The sequence below is a fragment of the Macaca thibetana genome, chromosome 10 (assembly GCF_024542745.1).
Source record: "Macaca thibetana thibetana isolate TM-01 chromosome 10, ASM2454274v1, whole genome shotgun sequence".
Classification (NCBI taxonomy): Eukaryota; Metazoa; Chordata; class Mammalia; order Primates; family Cercopithecidae; genus Macaca; species Macaca thibetana.
Window position 1 is genome coordinate 79506492 of NC_065587.1, and position 26308 is coordinate 79532799.

The 26308-nt window shown below is 39.7% G+C and overlaps 1 long non-coding RNA gene across 1 annotated transcript in view; it reads left to right on the top strand.

Moving 5' to 3' along the window:
• The first annotated feature begins 17946 nt into the window (after nucleotides 1–17946).
• The window catches only part of LOC126929053 (uncharacterized), a 36895-nt gene continuing 28533 nt past the window's right edge, over nucleotides 17947–26308 (top strand). Inside the window, exon 1 of the long non-coding RNA XR_007717047.1 lies at nucleotides 17947–18086. This is a non-coding gene — a long non-coding RNA (uncharacterized LOC126929053). The remainder of the gene's footprint in view (nucleotides 18087–26308) is intronic.

Consider the following 26308-nt stretch of genomic DNA (forward strand, 5'->3'; position numbering starts at 1 on the left):
ATTAAAACTTTATAATCTGTTCCACCCCTTGTCTTGTCCATCTCAGTTGTGGCAACTCCATCCTTCTAGGTGCTCAAGCTGAAAAAACCTGGAGCAATCATTGACTCCTCTCTGTCTCTCCCACCTAACATTCCATTCACCACAAAATCCCATGAAAACTATCTTCAAAATGCATCTTGAATCCAACCATGTCTCACCATGTCCATCACCATCTCTCAAGCCTGGTATTTCTGTTTCAGCCTTTGTCCCTCTATACTCTTTCACAAAGAAGCCAGAATGATTCCTTTTAAAACAAAAGCCAGACCATGTCACTTATCTACTCAGAATCCTCCAAGGGCATCTCATCTTACTTAGAGTCAAAGTCAAATCCCTTCCTATGGCACATAAGGTCCAACATGACCAGGCCTCCTTCATCTCTCCTCTATGCCATCTCTTCCTAGTCTTGCTGTAGCCAAATTGGTCTCCTTGCTGTTTGCGAAGAAGTCAAACATATTTCTACCTCGGGAAATTTATTCTTTCTGTTTGCTCTTTCTGAACTGGTGTTTCTCCAGATATGTGCATAGCCTGCTCTTTTACCTTCTTCAGATGTCTGTCAAATATCATTTTATTATGAAGGATTCCTTTGAAACAAGATCATGTCCTTTGCAGGGACATGGATGGATTTGGAAGTCATTAGTCTCAGTAAACTAACGCAGGAACAGAAAATCAAACACTGCATGTTCTCACTTATAAGTGGGAGCTGAACAATGAGAACACATGGACACAGGGAGGGGAACAACATACACTGGGGCCTGTTGAGAGGTGGGGTGGGGGGAGGGAGAGCATTAGGAAAAACAGCGAGTGCATGCTGGGCTTAATACCTAAGTGATGGGTTGATAAGTGCAACAAACCACCATGGCACATGTTTACCCATGTAACAAACCTGCACATCCTGCAACAGAACTTAAAGAAAAAACTAAAATTAAAAAAAGAATTCCTTTGAGCACTTTGTTTAAAGCGTTCTTTTTCATACTATGCCATATGGAAGGATGTAACATATATTGACTTGTTTAGTTGTCAATGCCCTGTGTATTACAGATAATTTCTTAGAAAGAAATCTCTGAATATAAAAACAAGCCACTTCAAGAAATAGGCCTTTCTCCCAAATTAGGTTATAATCTGAAGGAGATTACATTTATTTTTATCCTCCACTATGCTCAGCCCAGTGATGTTAATGCTTCTTGATAAGTATTTGTGGGTTCCGTTGAATCATAGAAAAAGCGAATAGCTTAAACAAAACAACTGTAGAATAGTGGCGAAATTACTGAAGGGACTGTGGTTTTTGCCACTTATGCATGATGTAATCTTGAGCAAGTAGGTTGCTGATCCTTTCTAAGTCTCAGTTTCCTCATCTGTAAAGTGAAAGTTGTAATTCTTTTATATTTGCCTCAAGGGTAAATTCAGCATGAATGAAACATGTAAAGCAGATTATCTGATAAATGGGGTTACAGGAATCATTTTGGATAGCATTATTTTAAATGTTATATAAAAGCATATATAAACTATAAATTAGAGCACAAAATATGACATTAAAGTATGAAGGTATTGAATAATTGTGTCCTGGATGTCTCTATCGGTGGATGTCTCTATGAAACATGAGTTTCTCTTCAGTCATTCTGAAGATGGATGTGTGAGCATAATGTGTTATTACATGAAGTCTCTACTTTTCTAGAACCTTCTGTTACAGGCCTCTGGTCTTTGCAAAGTGATCATTAACTTCCAGGTGGCCTCTCATTCTGACTCCGGCAATGGGCCAATTCCTTGATTCTATCTCACAATGTAACTTCCAAAGTAAATGTCTATTAAGCCTTTGTGTAAACATTCCAGACCTGTAACAAAATCAACTGAACATAAATCATACCCAAAGAAAGGGGTGTAGGAGAATGTGTAAGTTTGAAAAATGAAATAATACAGTACAGTTTCATTGTGGATCTCTGGCCTCGGTTACCTCAACTAAGACTTTCTCTGTTCTACATTACAGCTCCTCATCAGAGGTAGTGGTTTTTGGTTACTTCAGTGGGCTCTGCCCAAATATAGAGAAAATAAGCCCTCCACATGAAAAGATGTAAAGATGCTTACTTGCAAATGGGCTTAACCAACATTCTAAATAAAAGCCAGACTCTACGATCTCCTTGTCACTTACTGTATCTTGTCCATATTAAGAAGATTTGGCTAGAAGTCAAAGAAAGCAGTTATAATAGGTGTGGTTGTTTTGCTTTGGTATTCCTTCCTTCTTTATTTAGAAATGGATGGTGGATACAAGTTCTTGCCTTTATGAATTGATTTTGGAATTTTTTTTTGCCTTTGGATAGAAAGATGATAAGGTAAAATGAAAGCTGTCTCTGGAGGAATGGGAAAGAGCAGAGAGAAGGTATTTAATAAAAGTTAAGGACTTTTGTTTGGTTTTTGCCTTCAAGGGCTCAGGTGCGCATTCTGTCTTTGAAGTGTAAACTTGTCAACTTGAAGATAGTTGTGCAAACTTTAGTTTTTCCAAAACTACAACTCTGGAAGCATATGTCTAGAGTGACTCCTGTACAGAGGGGTCAACATATTTGAAGGTAGGCATTTTCAAATAGGTTTTTACATTTTTAGAGTTTAACATTTAAGCTCAGAGAACATTCTTTTCTGTATACCTAGCAGGGTCTAAAGCCATGTCATGTCCTTTTTTAAACTTTTTATTTTATTAATGAAAATATATTGTCAGATTTACTCTTTCTCTCTGTTGGAAATTAATGTAGAAGAAAAGATCTCAAGGGATTTTGAGGTATATAGAGATGTCATAAAGTCTGATAAGCTTGGAATGAGTTACCAGGAAAGATGGTACAGTATCCTTTTCCAGAAATTAATTTAGGATAGGTCCTCCCTGGGTGGGTTCCTTTGGCTTTGGTTCTGTCTGAATGCACAAGATGGTCAAGGAACTTTAAGACTTGCATTGCACTCCTGTATTCACTGTTGTCATTGTCCTGCTTGTATTCCTTTGGCCATACCAGGAAGTCACTTGCAGATAGACCAAGTATGTGCTGATGGCTTTCTGCGTCCTTAAGCCTGAATGCATATGATACCCTGAGGATGCTTCACCTATGCATGGAGCAGTCTGGAAGACACTGTAGCAAAGTTCCAGTCCCAGAGATACCTCTCAACAATGGGGGATAGAGTTGGTGATACATTCCCCAGCTCCCTTCAGCCTCATAGGGAAAGTTCTGTGGTACATGGTATGTTCTGCACAGTCACTTCAAGGGGTGCCAGGTAAGATTGTGCCCAGTTTCCTGCAGAAGTAAACTGCTCATAAACACAGCTTAATGGCCTCCTTTCCTTCCCTACCTCTACTGGAGTTTCAGCTCCCATATAAGTTACTTGTACCCAAATGCTGCTCTCAGAGTCTGCTTTTGAGGCAGCCCAAGCTAAGGCAATATCTGACCTCCTCACTGAAGGAATTGCTTAGGCCAGGCATGGAATCTGCTAACCTTTTATTTTCTTGGCTCTTAACTAGAATAATTATTTAGCACTTGCTGTGTTCCAGGCATAGTTCCAAATGTATGTGTTCTCTCTCTCTCTTTATATATATATAATGTATACATACATATATGCTTTAAAAAATTCAACTCTATGAGCTATTCACATTTTATAGATAAGAAAGTAGACACATGGAGTGGGAGGTAGGTGACTTGATCAATGTCATAAAGCCAGTAAGGCTTTGAGCCAGGATTCAAGCTCGGGCATCTGGAACCAGCATTCCTAACTGCTAAGTCATCTTGCCTGTTCATCTGAAAATCAACTAAAATAATGGATTTGGAAAAAAAAAAAGCAGCTCTAAACAAATGAAATGAACGATTGCAACTAAAACTTTCTCAGCCATATCCTTTTATGACTCTCGTGTGTTGAGAGGATTTTTAGCAAAAACAGAGATGGGCTGCATGTTCAGCCCAATCACTGAAAGCCCCTTACAAATGAGTTGAACTTTGTCTAAAAGGATATTAGATTCTGTTACCTAATTACTGCTTGTCTTTTAGAGTCATCATGAGGAAGACCATTGTCAAGAACTTGGGAGGTTTCAGATGCAGTGGATTATAAGACGCACTGGAACAGCTGATACACTGAGGTGCCATTAAGAATTATATCACTACAGAAGTATAATCTTGCTGTAGACATGATTGCTTTGGGTGTAGGCTCCCATGTCAGTGCCAAAAATGCTAAGACTAGGAGAAAGGAGAGGAGAAAGTCGAGCTACTTCCTCTGTATGCTTTGCTGCTTGGAAAAGAGACAGAAAAACAGCAGGAAATGCTCACTTCTTCTCTTGGGATCTTTCAGGGACCTCCCACCTGAATAGGACGATTGAACTTTGCTTTGGTGAGGGATGACTTGCCGGAAGATGAAAAGCTTTGCGGTGGAACACTAGTGGTGCTCTTCCCAGCTCCCAAGGCATTGCTGGTGCAGCATGGGGGAGATGTTGTGGTACAGGTGAGGAGGTGGGTGTGACTCCATCTCATGGCTGACAGCTTTCCTGTTCCCTGCTAGGGCACCTCTGGCATGAGCAGTTGGGAATCAGACTCTAGGCAAAGCAAGAACAAAGAGCCTTTCCGAGTTTCCTCGACTGACTTCAATGGGGCTGTTTCTAGAGGGGCATGAAGGTGGCTGTGACTTTGTAAGCAGAATGGAAGTGATGTGATCTACACCAGGCCTGGGAAAATCGGCTTAGGTGTGGCAAAGGTACAGAGTGTGAAACAGGTGGGAAAAATAAATTCAAGATCCTGAACCTTTCCATGGCCCCCAAAGTGGAAGCCGTGGGTACAGTGAATGGAGGGGCTGCCTTCAGCTCACTTGGCGCTGTGGTGAACGGTCTTAGGGCTTGGCACATTGCCACCCTTCCAAGGCAGATGGGAAATAAACACCATTACTACGTTGATAAGTGTTTGTTTTCCTTCAGCATTAGGGCTAAGAAAAATAAAGTGGGGAGGGTATCAAGCCCTGGAGTAAGCCTTTAAAAGGTTTCCCCTTTTGAATCTTTTATGGTTGTCTATTTATAACAGTTACAATCACAACAGAGAGGAAAAGACTTCAATCACCCCTGGGACACATTTTGTCAAAATTACATTTAAGCACTTTTTATTTATGAGCGAGAAGCATTATCTTTTATTATGCCTTTAAAGCAGTGCAGGGAAGTTGTGTGTATAAACCGAGGTGTTGCTGTGGCCTGTTGTCTTTTGTGAACTTCTGGAAAGGATCACCAAGAAGGATGCTCTGATAACTGTCTGCCAGGCAGTTTGCATAAGAGGAAAGAGGCCTTTCTGAAGATCATTAAAAATGATTCGTTACTATTGGGCATACACATACATGTTGTTTTATTACTTAAAAGCATAAATCATACATTGACAAGTAATTGTGCTTATCAGACTATTTTAGGCCCTGAGAGGAGTAGAGAGGTACAAAATGTCATCATTATTCCCAAGGAAAGTCCATTTTAATTAGGGAGACAAGAACAATCACATATGCAGTAGTTAGAAGCTATACAAAAGCCTATGATTAAGTGGTGAGTTGTGAATAACAGGCTACCTATGCTGTGATTCTCTTAGTGATGACACAAGAGACATCTTGGAGGAGGCAAAGCTTGAGACAGATCTTCAAGGATTGGTACTATCTGGACAGGTTGAAGAGGAGTAGCAGGGCTTTCAGATGTGGAGAACGGCATGCACAAAAGCACGGAGGTGAGAATACATATACGTGTCTGAGACTTCAAAAACAGAGCAGCCTGATTGGATTGGAGGCTTTGGGCAAATGATGAGTGAGCAATAAAATGGGAGAGAACAGGGTCAGAAGGGGCAGACAAGAGTTATCTGCCCTCATATCATGCATTCACTTCTCAACTCCATTACAAACCCACACCCAATTTTTCTGTGTGGACTATTTGAGTATTGTAATTTAAAAAGAGTAATCTGTATTCAGAGCCCTGTACTGGATTACAGAGCCTGTCTTAGTTGAGTTTTCCCCAGAAGCAGACACAGATGGAAAGAGTCCAGAGCAAGTAGTTTGCTAGGGAGATCATTCTAGGAAACTTTAGCAGAGGGGCAGGAAAGTGAGACAGGGAGGTAAAGGAAGGCAGTCAGGGAAGTGCTATTCAGATATCAACGTGGACAAATGGAGCAAAATCCCAGTGGTGAACTCTAGCAATCAGTGTATAAAATGTGCCTCAGAGTGAACTCATCTGGGAGGTGAGGAAGTTGGGGTATTTATCCACCAATTGCCATCACTCATTGGGTGGGGGCTGCTTTTGAGGGCATTAACTTCCTAACACTTTTGTTCCAGAAAAAATGTCCTAAGGGAGAAGTTGCAAGTGTTTTTAGTAAAGAATCCTGGTCTTAATATGTCCACATCTTTAGGGTGGAAGTTAGAGTATGTGCTTCAGACCCTCTAATGAAGGACAAGTCATCTGGAACAATGAAAAATGGTTTTCTTGGCCAAGTTCACCTCTTCTATTTCTTACCATTCATTACTATGGTCTGCTCTGAGGCAGAGCAAACTCTGGAAGGATGACTATAGAGTTTGGGTTGCAAATGGAAGCATCAGGGAGAGTTCTGGTTATAATAGAACTCCACCTGAGCTGATTTACTTTTAGTCCGAGGAGTTTCCAACACAGCTGCAAGGGAGATTAACAAATATGATAATGGCTCGAATTTGAAGAAGCTGGAGCAATGATTCTGTGTTGGGCTCTGGGTTTCCAGTGGAGACTATATGTCAGTGAACTGGGCTCATGTTTCAGTTTTCATGGGGAAACCAAAATGGTCTTGTTAAAATTCAGCAAACAAAATATCCACCCACTTCCATCCCCACCACACACACCCCTTCCATTGCCCTCCATGACACATGGCACAGGCCAGCTAGGAAATATAAAATTAATCAGTGGTTTAAATAAAGTTTTTTACTTTTTCTCTCCATCCGCAGCAACACTTTATGCCAGTTGGATTATGGTCCAGTGGGAGAAAGATCAATTAAGGCGAAACCACAGTAGAGAAAGCGCTGGAGAATAGCATTCATTCTTCCTTAATAAATCTTAGTTTTAAAGATTTGCTTTGGGTTTTGTTCTGTTAATAAAGAAAATAAATTAAGAAGGAAAACCAACTGATATTTTGTTTTTCCATATGCCTTAGTGGAATCCTGAAGTTGATGAATTGAATTAATGATTGATTCTATGTGAGGAATGGACAAAAGACATGCAGAGATTCAAGCTCCCTAAGTAATCTGGTATTTATTCATCCATCCATCCATCCATCCATCCATCCATCCATCCATCCATCCATCTATCCACCCACTCACTCACCCACTCATCTGGCCATTCACCCAGCCACCTATCCTCTTACTATTAGGAAATTCTTTTATGTTAAGTGCTATAAGTGCCAATTTCTCTTTTTCAGTAAATGGAGAAGAACAATTTGTATTTTAAGAATTAGTGTGGATTAGATTATTTATATCATCTTTCCTTGATGAGGGTTCATGTCTAGGTGTTTCAGACTAGCATTTTTCCTTGGGTAATTTCCACTTTCCCTTTGTAATCTGACACTTTTACTACATGTAAGGTCATAAACTATTGTTTTGTAAAAATATTTTGACATGGATGAACAATTTGGGGGGAAGACATGAAGACATAAAAGATAACTTGAAAAAATCAGACTGATTCTAAGTTTATGTAGAGAGGTATATAATCAAGAATAATTAGTAACATTCTGAAAAAGAAGGGTAGCAAGGAGTAACTATCCTGTCTATTATTAAATCTTATAAAAATTCATTAAGACAGCATGGTACAGGCATAAGAATAAAAAGACATCATTGGAACAGAATTGAAAGTTTAGAAATAGACCTAAATACATATAATAGTTTAATATAAGGCAAAGTTTACATCTAAAATCAGTAAAGAAAGATTATTCGGGGAATGAGGACAACTAAGTAATACATCACACCCTACAGTATAAGTTCCAAATGAAGAAAATATTTAATGTAAAAAAGGAAATACTGAAAATACAAAAACATGCAAAAATTATTTTATAATTGTAGAGGAGGGAAAGGCCATAAGTCATAAAATGAAAGATTGATTAAAAATAAAGTATTTGCACCTGGCAAAAACACCAACATCAAAGTTCAAAGATAAATGACAAGCCAGGAAAAATATTTGCAATTCTGTCAAAGTGCGAATTTCTCTACTCTTTAAGGAGGCACACAAACTGATAAGAAAAAGACTAGTATCAAACAAATAGCAGAAAAAGAATAGAATAGTCATGTTTATACAAAAGGAAGTTCACAAAGAAAGATCATTTACATTGCTTTACAAAGAGAAATGCAAAGTAAAGCATAACTGAGATACAATTTCACCTGTCAAATTGGCAAAGATTCAAAAGTTTGATAATGCCTGGTGTTGGCCACAGTATTGGCACAAACAGGCTTTCAAATACAAATGGTGGGGAGGTAAATGGCAGAAGTTAGCAAACGATGACTTGTGAGCTCAATCCAGCCTGCTGCTTGCTTTTGTACTGCCCAAGACCTAAGAACCATTTTTAAGTAGTTGAAAAAAATCAAGATAATATTGTATTGTATTGTATATTGAACATTTGGTAAGAGTAGATTTTAGATGCTCTGATTACACACACACACACACACACACACACACACACACACACAAGGTAGGTATGGAAGGCGATGCATAGGTTAATTTGTTTGAACATGTTAATCATTTCACTATACATATGTGTATCAAAACAATCATGTTGTATACTGTAAGTATATATCAATAAAATAAAACATTTTGTGACACATGAAAATTATGTAAAATTCAAATTTCATGACTTAAGTTTTATTGGAACAAAATCATGTTCATTCCTTTATTTGTGTCTATGGCTGCTTTTGTGCTCCAATGGCAGGTTTGAGTAGTTGTGATAGAGACTCTATATCCTGCAAAGTTGAAAATATTTACTTTCATGCCCTCTATAGAAAAAATGTCCTTACCTGTTGCCATACAAGTTGGCAATATCTATCAAAATTACAGATCCTTTTTGACCTGCTGAATCCATGTTTTCTTTTTCTACAGATACACTTACATAAACATGATTTGACATATATTCAAGATATTTATTGTTCTATTGATTGGCAAAAGAATGATGCAGTAAATGTCTCTCAATAAAGGACTGGCTATATAATTGTAGGATATCTTCACAGTGAAATACCATGTAATTATAAAAAAGAATATAAAATGATTCATTTATTACATTGAAATGAAATAATATTTGAAATATATTAAGTGGAAAAAGCAAGATAGAGTAGTAGGTAAGATGGAAACTACCATTTGTGTAAAAATATAGGAAAAGATATGTATACATATATTTATACATTTGCCCACACATTTTCTCTCTCACACACATGCATATAAATTATCTCCAAAGATTACGTAAGAAACATTGGTTGTCAGGGTTTTCAGAGGGTAGGGTAACTAGATTCTTAGGGCCCAAGGGCAGGATATTGACTTTCATAAGGTTTTATACTTATTGTTAACACTTTTAGAATTTTTAACCAAGTGATTTTTATCTGTGAAAAAAGATTTTGAAAATTTACCTCCCTTACCCTTTCTAGTCATCGTTCATCTCAGGACCTGGTAATATTTTCTCCGTACCATGTATCTCCATCTGAAATTCTTATTCTTCTGTTTATTTCTCTAACATCCTTTCTAGACTATAGACTCCTTCAGAGCAGTGACTAGGTCTGTCTTGCTGGTACCTGAAGACTTGTTGGATAAAGGAACTGGCTCCATGGGATGAGTGGTGAGGCTGTGTGGGATAGGGGTGTGTGGTATGGGCAAGGGATCTCTGTAGCAAAGATGGACTCCTGCAGAGTGCATGCAAGGTTTTCAGACAATAAGGGTCATAATTTCAAATCCTTCATATCTCCAATAAATCCGAACTTCCATCACCACCATTATTCCAGCTGAAGACCGAAAGGTGCACCAGGAGACAAATCAGCAATCTGCAAACATAATATACCAAAGAGCTTGCCACTTCCTGTGGGCACTCCTGGTGTTACATGTTCAAATGTGCAGCGTAGTTTGTAATAGAGAAAAATTGGAAATAATCCAAGGGTCCATGGATAGGTTCATGTTTGGGGAAATGTTGAAATGCCATGTAGACACGAGGAAGAAGAGAGAGCATTATAACTTGACTTAAAAAGATGGCCATGAGATACACAGTAACGAAAAGAATTTGCACAATATTATGTGTGGTATGCTCATTTTTAAAAAAGTCTTGCACAAAAAATTTAAAAAGAGTGGCACATTGGTGCTGCGCTGTTAGTGGTAACAGCATAATGGGGACCTGTGTGGAAAGGGAATGTCATCTCTTATGTTGTATATTTCTATGGGGTTGAATGTTATTAATGTTCATAAATTTCTTATGCAATTAGAAAGGGTAAGTGAACCCGCATTGGTATATCACCCCATGTGTAAATGTCTGAGTTCCTGTCATGTGAATTTCATAATAAGGACACACATTAACTTACCTACAGAGCCCACAGAACGGTAAACAATGGGAAACTGAGCTCTAGAATCTTGAAAGCAAAGGTGACAGTCAGGACTCATGAAATCTGACTCTTGGAAACTAGCAGGATGTATTTATTTGACACTGGTTCCTCCAAAGTGAAACTATACAGGCCAAGAGATGGAGGGAGGGCTAGAATGGTTGTCAGACTATGGGGGCCCTAATGCTCAATTTTAATGATGCTAATTTTAATAAGGTTGAAATAATAATCCAAAGACTGATAAGGCTCTAGGATGGGACTGAGGAGCGATGTCCATATATCGCCCCCTATAAACACCTGCTTTCTTTGTTATGATGTCCTGTTCTTATTTTCTTAATTTTTCCTGATGCAGCTGAGATAACAAGACAGGGTGGTCCAGGGCTGGGCGCGCAGACACCTGGATTGCAGTTTGTCCTCTCCCTTGGACTTGCCCTGGGGCGTCGGGTTGTCCACAACCTTTCTCACTTCCTCAGTTTCCCATCCCCAGCAAGGGACTGCTCCTGCTTGAGCAGAATCTCAGGATCTCATAAGAGGGTGTGTATGTCTTGGGACTTGGATTTTTCCTAGACAAATGGTTTCTATAAAACTGTGTGTGTGTGTACCTAATCTCACACTCTTTTTTCTGGCATCCTATCCAGAACTTTCTATTGTGTTCCCTCTGTGTCCTCACTCTGATGTCAGCATGCACCAGTAGGTCTGGGAGGAGGATTTAGATATGCTTCAAGTCCATCTGTTTGTAAATGAAACTCTGAGAGGTTGAAAGACTTGGTCTAGACAGTTCTTCTCAGACTTCAGTGTGCCCAGGAACCACAGGGAGAGCTTGTTAAGTTGGAGACCCTGATTTAGTAGGTGAGGGGCAGGGGTGAGAATCTGCATTTCTAACAAGCTCCCTGGAGATGCTGATGCTGCTGGTCCATAGACTGCACTTAAAAGACCAGGAGTGTAGGATAAGTGCGTCTCAGAGGCAGAGGCTGAACTGGGCCCAGTTCCCCTGACTCACATCCTGTGCTCTTTCCTACTGAAGGCATAATTATGAATTTAATTGCTGTAAGACTGAAAACTGTCACTTACACATGAAGCTTTGTGTCAGAATCACTTTGGGGTTTTTTTTTTTTTTTTGTTTTGTTTTGTTTTGTTTTTTTTAGGAGACAGGGTGTCACTTTGTCGCCTAGGGTGCAGTGTTATGATTACAACTCACTGTAGCCTCGAACTCCTGAACTCAAGCAATCCTCCCACCTCAGCCTCCCTAGAAGCTAGGGGCTATAAGCATGTACCACCATGCTCAGCTAGTTTATTTTATTTTATTTTATTTCATTTCATTTTTGTAGAGACTGGGTCTTGCTATGTTGCCTAGGCTGGTCTTGAACTCCTGGCTTCAAGCAATCCTCCTGCCTTGGCCTCCCAAAGTGCTGGCATTACAGGAGTGAGCCACTGCCCCTGCAACTAACCGTAAGCTTCTGAACCTCTTTCCTAGAGCTCCCACTTAGTTAATGTAGATGGAGGCCTGGGAATTAGTATTTTGATGACACCCTGATAATTTCAATGTATTCAGTCCATGACCTATTTTAGGAAACCACTGCCTGAGTCATTTAGGAAATATGAAATTAGATCTGATATGATATGATTTCCCCTTTTTTTTTTTTTCTGAGACGGAGTCTTGCTCTGTCGCTCAGGCTAGAGTGCAGTGGCGCAATCTCGGTTCACTGCAAGCTCCGCCTCCCAGGTTCACGCCATTCTCCTGCCTCAGCCTCCCCAGTGGCTGGGACTACAGGCGCCTGCCACTACACCTGGCTAATTTTTTTGTATTTTTAGTAGAGACAGGGTTTCACCGTGTTCGCCAGGATGTTCTCGATCTCCTGACCTCGTGATCTGCCCGCCTCGGCCTCTCAAAGTGCTGGGATTACAGGCGTGAGGTGATCTGATTTCTAAACTTTATTTTAAATTGTTATTTTCTTAGTATATATTGATTCTTTGTATATTTCTTATCACTTTCTAAACCACTGTGAAGTTCGATGTACTGAAGAAAAATCATGTCTGTAAGTGACCCTCCCACCCTGAATATACAAACATACACATCCTGAACCTGAGGCTGAACTGTTAGGGATCATATATTTTAGACTTCAAAGACCCTTTGAACACCTTTTCTAGAAATGCATTTACTACTACCTGTTTTTTACCTTTTTGTGTATATTTGGATTAATCAAATATTGTCTTAGAATGAGTAACATCTAAAATATATTCCAAAAACTTATATTCCAAAGGCTTGTTGTGAATGTTTACTCCTATTCCCCCGCCTTGTGACAACCTCACCTGTGGGATTTGCTCTTTCACCGTCAACGTTCCTGTCGTGATTTGGATGGGGAAATCATTCAAAGGCAGCCTTCTGCTAGAAGAGCCATGTTAGCCAGGGTGGTTCATGTCAACCTGGGGAGGGAGCCTACCTTTTGGGATTTCTCTCCATCCTCTATGGCTCTTGGTATTGTTCCTCCTCAAACACCCACAACACAGATCAACTCATCGGCCTTCTCACAAGCACAGTTCAGAGACATGTCTTTCCCAAGCTCTCAGGAAAGAGCTGTACTATGTCTTGGCACCTGATCTCTAGCAACAAGAGACTCCTTCATATTTTATCAGCAATTAATTGCAATCACTTCTGCTTTATGAGCTGACAAAGGCCTTCATCTTCATGTTTCAGTCATTGTTTCCTGATTTTTGATGGGGCTCAGGGATCACCTCCCTGCCATGGTTCACAAAGGTGCTAGCTTAGATACATTTTCCACCTTGCAACTGGGTGAGGCAGTGACTGAATCACGTGAGTCCAATTTTCACATTTAATAGGACATGAATTACTGTTGAACAATGTATCCTGCCTCTAGCCTACTATGGGCAACTAAGAACATGCTTTGCCTGCATAATGACATCTGAGTAATGGAAAGAAAGGATGATATTTCAAAAGCATTGGCATCTAGCGGAAAATTTTGAAAGCATCAGGCCTTGGCCTGTTGTCATTTTCATTCTACCTCATTGAGGGCCCATGATACACTAGCTGCAGGGTGATGATGATGTGTAAAGTACAAGATGGGGTACAGGGTGATGAGTGGTGGCCTCATTCTCTTTAGCTGAGGATGGCCCATTTGTTTTATCTGTCAGGACACAATGATTTGGCGACCCTCAAAGTACAAATAAAAATATTGAAAGATCAGATGAAACAGGTTTGGATCATTGAGTCACTTCAAATAACTGTCCTAAGAAAACAGAAATGTCAATGAGTTTGAGAAACTAATTTGTTGTTTTGACAAGAGGTAGAAGCAATGATCCTAGAGTCTCAGTGTCCTCAGAGTCTAGTTGAGTATTTCATATATTGTTCTCCAGCTCTTACTCATTTTATATATACTCACCTGGTCTCCAAACAGACTCTATTTCCCAAAGATAAACAACAGTCTTTATATTTTGGTTTTCTCTAATAGAGCGTGGAACCCAGTTCCTAGCACATAATAGAAACTTAATTGATTTGCTTTGCTTTTGCTATTGCTATGGCTATATTATTATTTATATTATTATATATTACACGTATTTATTATATATAATGTATATAATTATTATATATAAATTATTATTATTGCCTTGCAATTAATAATAATAGCTATAGTTAGGGAGCTATATGATCTATATGAGCTATATGATCTATATAACTATATGATCCAGTTATTAGTCTGGGTGCTTTACATATTTGCCCATTTTATTCTCACCATAAACTCTGAGATGGTTGTATCACATCTCTTCTGAGACTCTGGGAGAAATGTTAAAACTTGCAAAGGCAGAATCTGAACCCTTGTGTTTTGTGTTATTTTCACTATACCTTGTGCATTGCGGCATCGTAGATAAGCCTTGTTCTGGGTCTGAGATGTTTCTCCTTAAGTTAAAGCAGAGCCTGACCATCCGGATCTAGCTTCAGGCTCCTCTCAACTCAGTAGATAGATGATGTTATCTTGAGACACATGTCAAGGTAGGCTTAGAGTGAGCACAAAGGGTGTGCGCTCTGTTGTGATACTCTTGAATTATTTCTGGGTTTTAGATAATTCCTCCTGAGGTTAGATTTAGTCTGAACCAATATATTGACCTTTGGAATAAATTGTCCTTATCGTAGATCTGCCTTTGTTCTTCCATGATCTTTACCATCTACACACTTGAAACGGCCAAAAACGTCACGTTGTGTCTATCTTCCAGAGCCTATGATAAAACCCAACAGCAGATTAAAACCCTGCTCTACTTGCCTTTCTCAAAAACAGCCCAGGTAGAAGTAGAGGGCAAGAAACAATGGGAAAGAGACCCAGGAGAAGAGAATCAGTTTACCCTGTAAATTTAATCTAATGGTGGGAATCACTGTGTGACCATATTTTACTGCTGGAAAATTCTTGTGCTATACTAATTTTGTTAGAATTGCCTGAAGTCTAATGTTTCGAACATAACATCCCTGGAAGCTTCTGTTAACCAATTGGAGTTGGCATATAGGATAAAAACTATCCGTGATCTCTGATTTAGAGGGTTGCCTTTTAATAACATGTTTTTATTTTTTATTTGCAAAACAAAACACCAGGGCAATGTGTGCTTCCATTTTGGTAGAGGCCACAGGGCTTCCCTTAAGGCAGAGCCTCAGCTGTTGGGCTGGTCTCTTACCAAACCCAACTGGCAGGAGTAGAAAGCTTCCTGTCTAGTTGATTCTTCTTTCAAGCAGTGAGTGACGTAGTAGATGAAAAGAGGAGAAGTAGAATTCCTCTGTACTGTTGTTACTTGGAATAAAAGCACATAGGTTTTTACTGGATTTAGATGGTCATTTGTCTTACTTGGGTAAATTGAAAATTCTATATGCCATCTTAAAACCCTACAGCATGTTTCCTGAATTTTTCCGTAAGTGAAACTAAAGGGAATTCAAAAATCTTCAAAGGTAGTCTAGATATGCAAGAGAAACATGTTTTTGGAGGAAACCATACAACTTAGGTGATCTGGAATATTCCAAGATATTTGTGGTTGGTTCATTGCAGAAAAGTCTCAAATTTTCTATCACTCTCTGTATTCATGCCATTGACCATGTGACCTTGTAGCTTATTCCATCAGGAGATGGAATCGGCTTTCCCCTCCCCCTGCCCCTTCAATGTAGGCTGGCCTTGTGACTCTATTTGGCCAATAGAATGGAGTGGAAGGGATGGTGTGTTCAATCTGAGCCTAGGCCTCAGAGGCCTCATGGCTTCTGCTTACTCTCTTCTACCACTGCCATGTGAACATGCATGGAATATCATTTTGTAGAATATGGAACAGAAATGAACCACCCCAGCTGAGGGCATCCTATACCAGCCAGTCCCTAGCTAATCCAGTAGTTACCTTCACGCACATGAGTGAATCCAGCTGGAATCAATTAAGCCTGGCATGGCTCAGCAGAACCACTTAGCTGATCCAGACACTCATCAGCAATAATACATGGTTGTTTCAAGCCACTACATTTTGGGTTGGTTTGTTCTGCAGCAAATGCTAGCTGATACACATTGTGATGCCAGTGATTTTTTTCATGGGTAATTCATATAGCATATATAGAGCTATGCATAGTAAATTTGACATTTAGTAGGTATTTAACAAACACTGGTTCTGGTCTTCCTTCCCTTTCCCTAAAGAGCTATACTTCCAGATTGGAATTTGCAGATTCCAGCCAGAAAATAGAATAGCAACTTGGAAGTCACATCACAAAGGTGTACTTGAGTGAGGGATTCATAACATTAGTAAAAACAGGAAGTTGTTTTTTTCTGAGGCTAGACAGGACGCTGATGTTTCTTCCTTGCCTTCCTAAACAGCAAATCTTGGTGTTATTCCTTCCTGGGAGAGAAGAAAAAAAGAGACTTCAGACATTTAAAAAGTCACTCCTGAATTCTAGTCAACTAAATGACACTGTCTCTGGTTTATATATTTTTTGTTTAACAAAACTTGTCAAAATATAGATAGTACTGTTAGGAAAATTAAGCATCTTGGGTCTGTGTTACCTTGTGAAAACCACCAACTCTTTCTGGGCCTCAGTTTCCCATCTCTCAATTGGGAAAGTTGGACTCTCCAATATGATTCCTAGCTCCAACCATTTATGACTCTTCTGACAGCAGTGTAGTGAAAGTAGAAACATAAGCTCCAAAGTCCAACTGCTCACTTGGAAATGTGGCCCTGATGCTTTCTATCTATATACCCTTAGACAAATTAGTTATGCCCTCTGTGCCTCAGTTTCCTTATCTAAAAATGAGGCTGCCTCATGGCAAGGTTCTGAGGATTACATGATATAATCCATGTAAATGGCTTAGAACAGTGCCTGGCACACAGAAACTGCTTAACAAGTGTTAGCTATTATTTCCTTTGGCATAGAGTCACATCTTATGCAACAGCACTTTCATGGGATTTAAATGTTGAAAGTTCAAATGGTGAACATCAACCAAGTGGATAAAACTGCAAGATGTTTTTGAAATTCACATACACACACAAGAGTATTAACCGTCCTCAAGCTCTTATATCCATAATTCTAAAGGGCTTTTTTCCTCACTTAGTTGGGTGTGGTTATCTCATAGAGTTGAAATTTACCACTTTAGCTCTGCGATTATTTTTTTCCCTCTTTTGCTGCTACTCTTTGGCTACAAGCAAGAGGAAGTTTAATGCAGTATTAAGAAAATGGGTCCTAACTATGGCTCTGCCACTTACTAACTTGATTAATTTTTTAGTTACTCTGTTCCTCCATTTTCTCATATGTAATATATGGGTAATAATCAAGGCTGCCTTATAGATTATTGTGTAAACACGATACATTTAGAAAAGTGACTGGTACACAGTAGATTCTTAATAAAACACTATGGATTGGTATATTATTATATTCTGCTCCACTGGAATTGTTTAAAGGAAGTGTTAGGCACCCAAATGCTGCCCAAAGGAATATCTTTTGAGATGAAGTAAGATAGTAAGCATGGGAATGCGATTGTTTACCCACTCAGATCCCCTTGACCAGACTGGTGTTTCCATATCCACGTGCTGTTAGCATTGGCTCTTAATGGTTTACAGCTGCCCCTTTCTTTGGAGAATTGCTCTTGGCCAGATGGGAGTTGCCTAGCCTGGAATTGCCTGGGAAGTTATGCAACTCCTCTGCCCCTGGGAGTGGCCAGCAGCCAATGACTGACAGACGCAGGGGCACGAAAGGACCCTTTGCCTCAAAGAAGGGGAGGCAACTCTGTGGTGCAATCCATGCTCCAGTGCTCCCTGTGGGATCAGATTGAGATTAGGCTCCAGCTGAGACCACACCCTTAGTTTGCTTCTCTTTTTTTTTCCTTTCTCGTTTATCAGTAAATTACTTCCAAGTGAATCCTCACTTTGGGCTCTGCTTCTAGACCCTGACTGAAGAAAGAAAGAAGGAGAAATGAACAATGAACAATTCCAGAGATTTTGAGACATGGCAATTGGACTTTCTGTCAGGGTAAACGTCACCGGTAGGTATAGTTTTGATTCCATTCAAGTTTTTGTTTGGGGAAAAGGCTGGAGGGGTTCAATAGGAGTTGAGATGACAACAAGGCCTTAGACAATGTTGTATATGAGTCAGCCATAGTGAGCTCTGTGCTACTGAGGTCTGTGCGTCAAATAGGCATGTGTTATCTTAGTTTGAGCGTGTGGTAAAATACAAATCCCACATGTAGGTTTTGATGAGCTATGTGATCATTACAAAACTTAGTACCCACTAGACTTAGAGTCTTCCAGCACCCGAGACACCCAAGACACTCTCCATACTAAATTCCATTCCATAGTCAAATCTTTTGACTATGTGGAAATCCACCTTTGTGTTATCACAACTGCCTTCCTTCCACATTCATCAAAGACTGTCCCCAGGACTTTGGGGATGAATTAGGATGATAGCTACGAAATTTTATGCTTACAAAGCACTGGCCAGGCTGGAGCATGGAGCAGGTCATCCATGGCAGGATTCCTGTAATTTTGTTCCAGGAAGAGATGAAGATAAAATTATCTGATAGTGCCATAAAAAGAATAAAATCATGTTTCTCAGTAACGTGGATGGAGCTGGAGGCCATTATCTGAAGTGAAATGATTCAGAAACAGAAATTGGAAAACCACATGTTCTCACTTATAAGTGGAAGCTAAGAAATGGGTACACATTGCTGTGCAGAGTGGAATAATAGACACTGGAGACTCCAAAAGGCAGGAGGGTGAGAGCGTGAGGCATGAAATACCACCTATTGGGTACAATGCACACTATTCAGGTGATGGGTACATGAAAAGTCCAGATTTCACCGCTGTGCAATATATCCAAGTAACACCACTGCACTTTCACTCCCTTAATTTATAAACATTTAAAAAATTAAAGAAAAATTACGTGGAGGTGTAGGTTTGGGCTTGTAAGTACAGAAGAACCAGCCACCCACTTAAATTCAAAGTCCCATTCCATCCTGATGTTTCCATGGAGGAGTGCAATACAGAATCTTCCCAGAGTATTCTTTCTACTAAAAAGGGGGCCAGGGAGCAAGGGATCAGCTCTCATCCTTCTTTCATTCTCTCCCACTCTCTCTTTTCTTTTACTTCAATCTATATGTGACATCTTATAAGCATTAAATAGTATGCTCAATTTAACATACTAATTAACACTTACTAAAATGAGTTAAATAGTATGCTCAATTTAACATACTAATTAACACTTACTAAAATGAGTTATTTCTATCTGTTAACAGATCTTATGAAATTTGTCCTTTGCTTCTCAAAACCATGCAAGATTATCTATAGAATAGAACTGGGTGCAGTTTTCTTGAGCATCAACTAAAAATGATGTTATGTAATTTGTAATACTAGTTTTATATTTAAAAGGGCACAATAATGTAGAGGAGTAAATAAATAGTACATGAACTTTAAAGATAAACACGAGATTTCAGAGAAAAAATTGCAATGATGATGGACTGTTGAGTTCACCCCTCAAATCTCTGGTTTAGTATAATGTTCTCTTATGCTAAAAGGAGAATTTTGGTGGAAGTGTCTGAGAAACACTTCTACGTATGATGTCCACCAGTTCAGAAGATAACATAGGCAAGGCTTCAAAATAAATGTACAACAGGAGGGAAGAAAACATGGGAAAACTTCTAGTGCCATTTTCATTCTGAGACTGAAAATGCCAATAGTATTCCAAGTTTAGGTGACTACTGCGTAATCGGCTAAAATATAGCTCACCATATTCTTTGGAACAGTGAAGAAGTCACTTCAGGGAGACATAGATTTGCTACATCTCATGTGGGGACAGATCTGGTACATGGCCACTCAAAGCTTGCTTCTAAGAAGTGATTGAGTGGATGCCCAGGAAATAAATGGTGGCCTTTAAGATTCGTTGTCCAGGAAATAAGAGAGTTATGTTGTTTCATGAGTAAATTGGAGGCTGTTTAGTCCCGGGGACTTTTCAGGCTTAAGATGGCCTGAGAGAAACCTTCCTTCTCATGATTCTAAATGACTATTAATGTTGCAGCCACTCTACAACTGTCAGTGTGTAAACACGATTCGGACTCAGGAATTATCGCAACTCGGTGAGTGAGACTGTATCTTCTCATGTCAGAAAACCATGGCACTTTTGTCCAGCAGAAGTGGCAGCCATCGGGGCTGAACAGTGGGTTGCAGAGATGGTGCTCCTTCAGAAAAGGCAGGTAGAGAAGTCCTGCTTTTTTCTGGGCAGAGCGACTTTTATTCTGACATCTCAGCTTCCCAGGAGAGGGCCATGCAGCAAACTCAGGAAGGTAGTTTGGAGTTGGTTTTGAACCATATTATGAGCAGCCTTTTCATAAGGTGGCAAGGTACAATGCATAGAAGAGAGTTTGGAAATGAGAGACCATCTCATGGTAAAATCTAGAAGATGGTATGAGAATATCAGGTCCAAGGAGAGACCTTGGAAAGATTAGGAAACCAGGACCCACCGCTTGATATGCAATTCATTGTGTCTTCTCAGCTCATGGCTCTGCTCTTGGAGATACTGTGTTTAAGTTTTTATGTACTTTTTTTTTTTTTTCCTTTTTAAAATAAAACCTTGGGCAGGCAGAGCCTACTCTTGCAGGGCCTGAGGCAGAATGGAGTGGGGTGCACACTGGTTCTTTTGATCATGATTTCACTTCAAGCAGTGGGGATAGATTTCATGTTTCCTTCCTGCCCTTTCCCACGAAGCATGCAATTGAGTGGGTGGCTCAGTCAGAAATACCCAATAAATACTTGCCAATGAACATAATGGAGCAACACTGATGACAGCAAGGAGTTTGTACCATCCCTACTGTCTCTTGGAGGTGGCACCAATGTGGTCCTGACACTGGGCCTATGGGAGACTTTGTGGCACTGTGTGAGCCTGGAGGCCTGGCCATGATCCATCTTACATCATTCTGCCTACCTGAGTTCCCTATGCAGTTGTTGCCTTCCAGTTCTCCTCATTTCCCAGAAAAGGAATCACTCTCCTAACCAGTGTGCAGACAGAGGAGGGAATTAAGGAGACAAGTGAAAACCACCCAGCAAGAGTACTTGAATAGTGTGCAGGGGAGGGTGGTGAAAAGGAGGAAAGGAAAAATGTATCAAAACAATATTATGTCAGTTCTATAACTTTCCACTAATCCATATGTGGATTTGTACCAGCGTTCATGTCTTACAGTCTAACACAAGAGCCAGACAAAAATGCTTGGACTTAATAAATCTAGGAGAGAGGTTTGTTTATCAAGGTCTAGCATTGTTTGAAAACTCAACATCTGTTGAAGACTTGTAGGCCTTTGCCCCCCACACTTTGTGCAGGTGCTTCTGGTCTTATGACACCAATGCATGTATTTTAAAGAAACATTCAGTAAAAAAAGCTCAAGGTCATCTCTATACGTTGCCATGGGCTCTGCTCCTAACCAGGCCTCCTCATCTCTCATTTGGACAGTTGTAGCATTTCCAAATGGGTCTCCTTACCTCCCATCATATCCACACAGCCCCTCCTCACAGCAAGTTAGTCTTTCCAAAGCCCAGAATGTGAAAACTTTCTAATACACCTCTAACTTATTAATAGGGATCTTCACATTCTGAAATTTTTGTTAAGAAACAAAACTTGGCTACCATTCTTCCTTAGGTGGTCTTTTCTTACGTTTTTAAATGTAAATATTTTATACAAGTATAACGTAAGTGTAAAAAAATGTGTGTGTTGATGAATTCTTATACAATTTGCATGTGCATGAAACCAGCAGCCAGATCATGAAACAGAATACAACCAGCACCCCAAAAGCCCCTTGACGTCCCTCCTAGTCAGTATCCCCCCAGGGGTAATCCTTGTCTTGACCTCTAACCCCATGGATGAGTTTTATCCTTTTGGAACTTTAAATAGATGGAACCATGCAGTAGGTATTCTACTGTGTCAGTCAGCATGATGTTTGTTTCATCCATATCGTGCCTGTACTTGGAGCTGATTCATGCTCATTGCTGTATAATGTTCCATTGAAGGGATATTTATTTACCCATTTTACTGTTGTTGTTGTTTTTTTCTTTTTACACAGGGCCTTGCTCTGTTGCTCAGGTTGGAGTATAGTGGCATGATCAGGGCTCACTGCAGCCTCAACCTCCCAGGTTTAAGCATTCCACTCACCTCAGCCCCCTGAGTAGCTGGGAATACAGGCATGCAACACCCTATCCAGCTAATTTTTAAATATTTTGTAGATATGGTGTCTTACTATGTTTCCAAGGCTGGTCTCAAACTCCAGGGCTCAAATGATCCTCCTGCCTTGGCTTCCCAAAGAGTTAGGATTACAGGCATGAGCCATGAGCCACTGCATCTGGCCCCATTCTACTCTTGATGGACATTTGGGTTGCATCCAGCTTTTAGGAATGATAAATAGTGTGGTTATGAAAAATTTTCCTAAACAAGGCCCCAAAAGTGCTAAGTACAAAGGAAAATGTTGATAAATTGGCTATGTTAAATTAAAATCCTTCCCCTTTCAAAAGACATCGTTGAGAGAGAAAAGCCAACACATAGAAGATAATTGCAGTATATATTATCTGGAGAAAGGATTCATTTCTTGAATATAGAGAGAGCTCTGTTAATCAATAAGAAAAGTGCAAATGGCTCAATAGTGAAATAGTCAGAGACTTGAATAGGTACTTTACAAAATAGCCCATCCGAACGCCAATGATCCTTAAATGCATGAAAAGTTGTGCAGGCAATATTTTTCAGCTTTACTAGTCTCTTCACTACTCCCAATTAAGCCATACTTTCCTATTTTTGCACAGATTTTTGAAGCTACCTGGGGTGACTTTACCTCCTTTTCCACCTCCTTATTTTTTAAGGACCAGTCAGAAAATCAGCTCCTTCCAAAGCCTTCCCTACTCCACTAGGCAGAATTAATTGTTGCTTCTGTAGGATCCCAAATTGAGATTTTTCTCAGAGTGAGATGTTTCATTAATATGTCTTCAGGTTCCCAGTATACAGCATTGATCTTGGTGCCTGATAGGTGATCAATACATGCCTTCCTGAATGAATGTCTAACTTTCTCCTCCAACCTCCAGATAGGATCTAAAACCAATGAGGTATAGTGTAACAAAGCCTTGCTGTGTTGAACAGGGGAGTTTTTATTAGCCAATACAGAGGTTACTTCATATGGAAAAATGCTGGCCTATTTCCCAAATCATAGCTCATTTTCAATGAATAGTATCATCACAAACCTGTGAACAAAGACCTAGTACTCTATAGGTTGAAAGATATGTCCAGATATATATGTATATTATATATTAATAAGTAGGTCTGAAAAACAGCTTTGCTATCCAGAAAGGTCACTGTTGTGAGTGGTTGGAGCACCATTTTAGGTCAGGAAAGTTCCTTGTTGTATGACATAGGTAACATTTCTGACCAGAGCAAATTTTGTTTTGTCATCACCCTCATTTCCTGGTACCCTTTTCCCCCCGACCCCCAACCACTGGCTCATACTTGTACAGGGTTCTCACTTCCCCAAACCCAAAGTGTTTCGTGCCTCCAACTTGCTTGTTTCCAGCCTCATATAATTTCTTCAATCCCAACCTTTTATTCTTTTACTGTTCTATCTTAGTTTACTTTAGCCAGATGATAAGAAAAAAACTTGTTTATTAAGAGGAGAACCTGTCCTTTCTTAATACCTTTCACAGAGTGGATTCTCAAAACATGTTTATTGAATCAATGGCTTGGCAATTTCTTATCAAAGTGGGAATGGTTACTGGCCCCCTAATCTTCACATAAGCTTGACTAAATTTTCAACTTATGGGATTATAGTTGATAAGAAAATGAGTGAAAATGTTTAGGAAAGAGTATACAAAAAGATTGTGAGGCAGATAAAGCAACTTTTTCTTGGAATGTGACCCTGAGACCTTGGGTTGATTCTCTAAACACAGTGTTTTCTTTATTTTACTTTGGAAATGTATTTTCTAAATCAATAATACACCCCCTTCCCTTTTCAGAGTATGAGAATCTCTCTTTAACATTAAAACAATCTTTCATACCCAAGAGTATTAAAATTGATAAATATCAAATGATCAAGCCTTACTCTGAATTGAATGTTTTATAATAAAGTGTATTTTAGTAGCATGACGCCCATATGCATTTGTTGTTATGGGCATATATTTGTTTGAAACATATTATTAATATATGTTTACAGACAAAGCTTTGTGTGCAAATCAATCCATGAGTCCTTGTCAGTTAATCCAAGGACTCTCCAAGGACTCCTGGATCACTGTTGTAAAAGCTGCACCTTTTGTCCCCAGTGGTACTAAGAATACACAGTAGCAATTGTTTATAACACAGATTGAATGTTAACTGGGCACTGCCTAAAATTATCAGTGGGATGAATGCTGACTTTATGAACTGTTATTTATGGCTTGTCTTAGGTTGGGTTCCCTAGAAGCCTGAGACAGGGATTTGGGAAAAAGTTATTTATTGAGGGAGTGCTCTCAGGAGAAAGGGAGGGAAGGAGAGGAACAGGGCAGGAAATGAGAAGAAGCATAAAAAAGATGAGATTTTGGGTAAAGGGTAGCTTCAGCCTGATCCTGCAAGGAGTGCTGGTGTGTGAATGGCACCACCAGTTTGTTCTACCTGAGAACTGAGAGGCTGTCCTCCCTGCACCAGTCATTCATTGCCTATGGGATGGCTCAGGGGGATTGTAAACTCCTTGCAGGTGAGGTGGCTCCAGTTGCTCAATAGTAATCCTCCAGAGAATGTCACAGGCATGAGTTCAGAGCGCATGGACCACACAGCAGCTGAGGATGCATGGAACTGGTGAACAGATCTGGAAAGGGCACTAAGAGCATGTAATTGTTACATGGCTTTATTCATTCATTCACCCACTTAACAAATGTTTATTGAATCCCTAGTCTGTGCAAGTTCCTCAGATAGAGTGGTGAATAAGTTGAATAAGGCCTTATTTTCATGAAGTTTACAGTTAGTAGGAGAAGACAGAAATAAACCAGTAGGTAACTATAGCAGCAAGGTAACTTTTGAGATTGATAATTTTCTTAGAGAAAAGATAAACAGTTCAATAGGTTGTGGAATGACTGGGGCAAGGGGCAGGCCCAATGAAAGCACTTCTGGTTAAATGGTCAGGGATGGGCACTTGAGCAGAGATAAGGAGTAAGCTGTGCAAGGATGGGAGTGTGCAACATTTTGGCAGAGGGAATGGCCATCGTCAGAGCCCTAAGATGGGCCAAAGCTTAATGCATCTGAAGAACAGAATGAGGTCTGGTAAGCCTGTGGTGCACTTGGGAGAGTTGTAAGAAAAGAGTGGAAAGGTGGGCATAATGGACAAAGGAGACCAATATTGTGAGAAGTTGGGCCATCTCGTATTCCAGTTGTAGAAATGAGTTCTTGGATCTGCATTAAGATGGGGAAGATGGCAATTTGTCAGACCCTGACTTAGGTTTGCCTTAACACTGTCTATTAAAAACAAGGGTTTGCTAAGCAGATTAATGAAATAAACAAGGAAAAATTTAGGATTAAAGGACATCTCACTGTTTTCAAACTCCAGAAGCATAGCCGGCATTGATTTCAGACATTTTGTATGGTAATTATGAGAAAAATTTCTCTTTGTCAAAACATTCCCAAGATTCTAAAAGATATATAGCTGGACTCAACCTTCCTTTGTCCTTGGCAATGTGACAAAGCAGCATTTTTAGAAAAGAACGTAAGTTGGACTTGACCTTGGTTATACACAGGGAGAGTTATCAAGGTCATTTTATTGGGATTTTGTTTGTATTGTAATTGCTATTAAAATGAGTCAAGAAGTAAGTATAGACCATCTCTTTTTTGTTCAACATTCTGCTCTGGGTACTGAGACTACAAGTCTTAAATGCTTATCTGTTTCTCCATTCTCAAGTAATGATGTGTTTTCCTTAATCTTCTCCAGGTGCACTGGAGAAGGTACTATGATTGCAAATGGCACTAGATCGAGATCAGGGAAAGTGCTTCCCAGACTTTATTCCTGAAGAGGATAATACTTGCAGACTATCAGCCTCCATCAAAGCTGGCGAATGAAACCCATTGAAACTGTATAAAAGAGGCCCAGGAAAACCGTGTTTTTGGTCTGATCTATCAGGTCATCATTGAAGATCAAGATCAGAGAACAGCTCTTTAAACCGAAGCAAACTTAACATCTCAAACCAGGATGAACTGGAAATATAAGCAGCATTTTTATTCTTTCTAAAA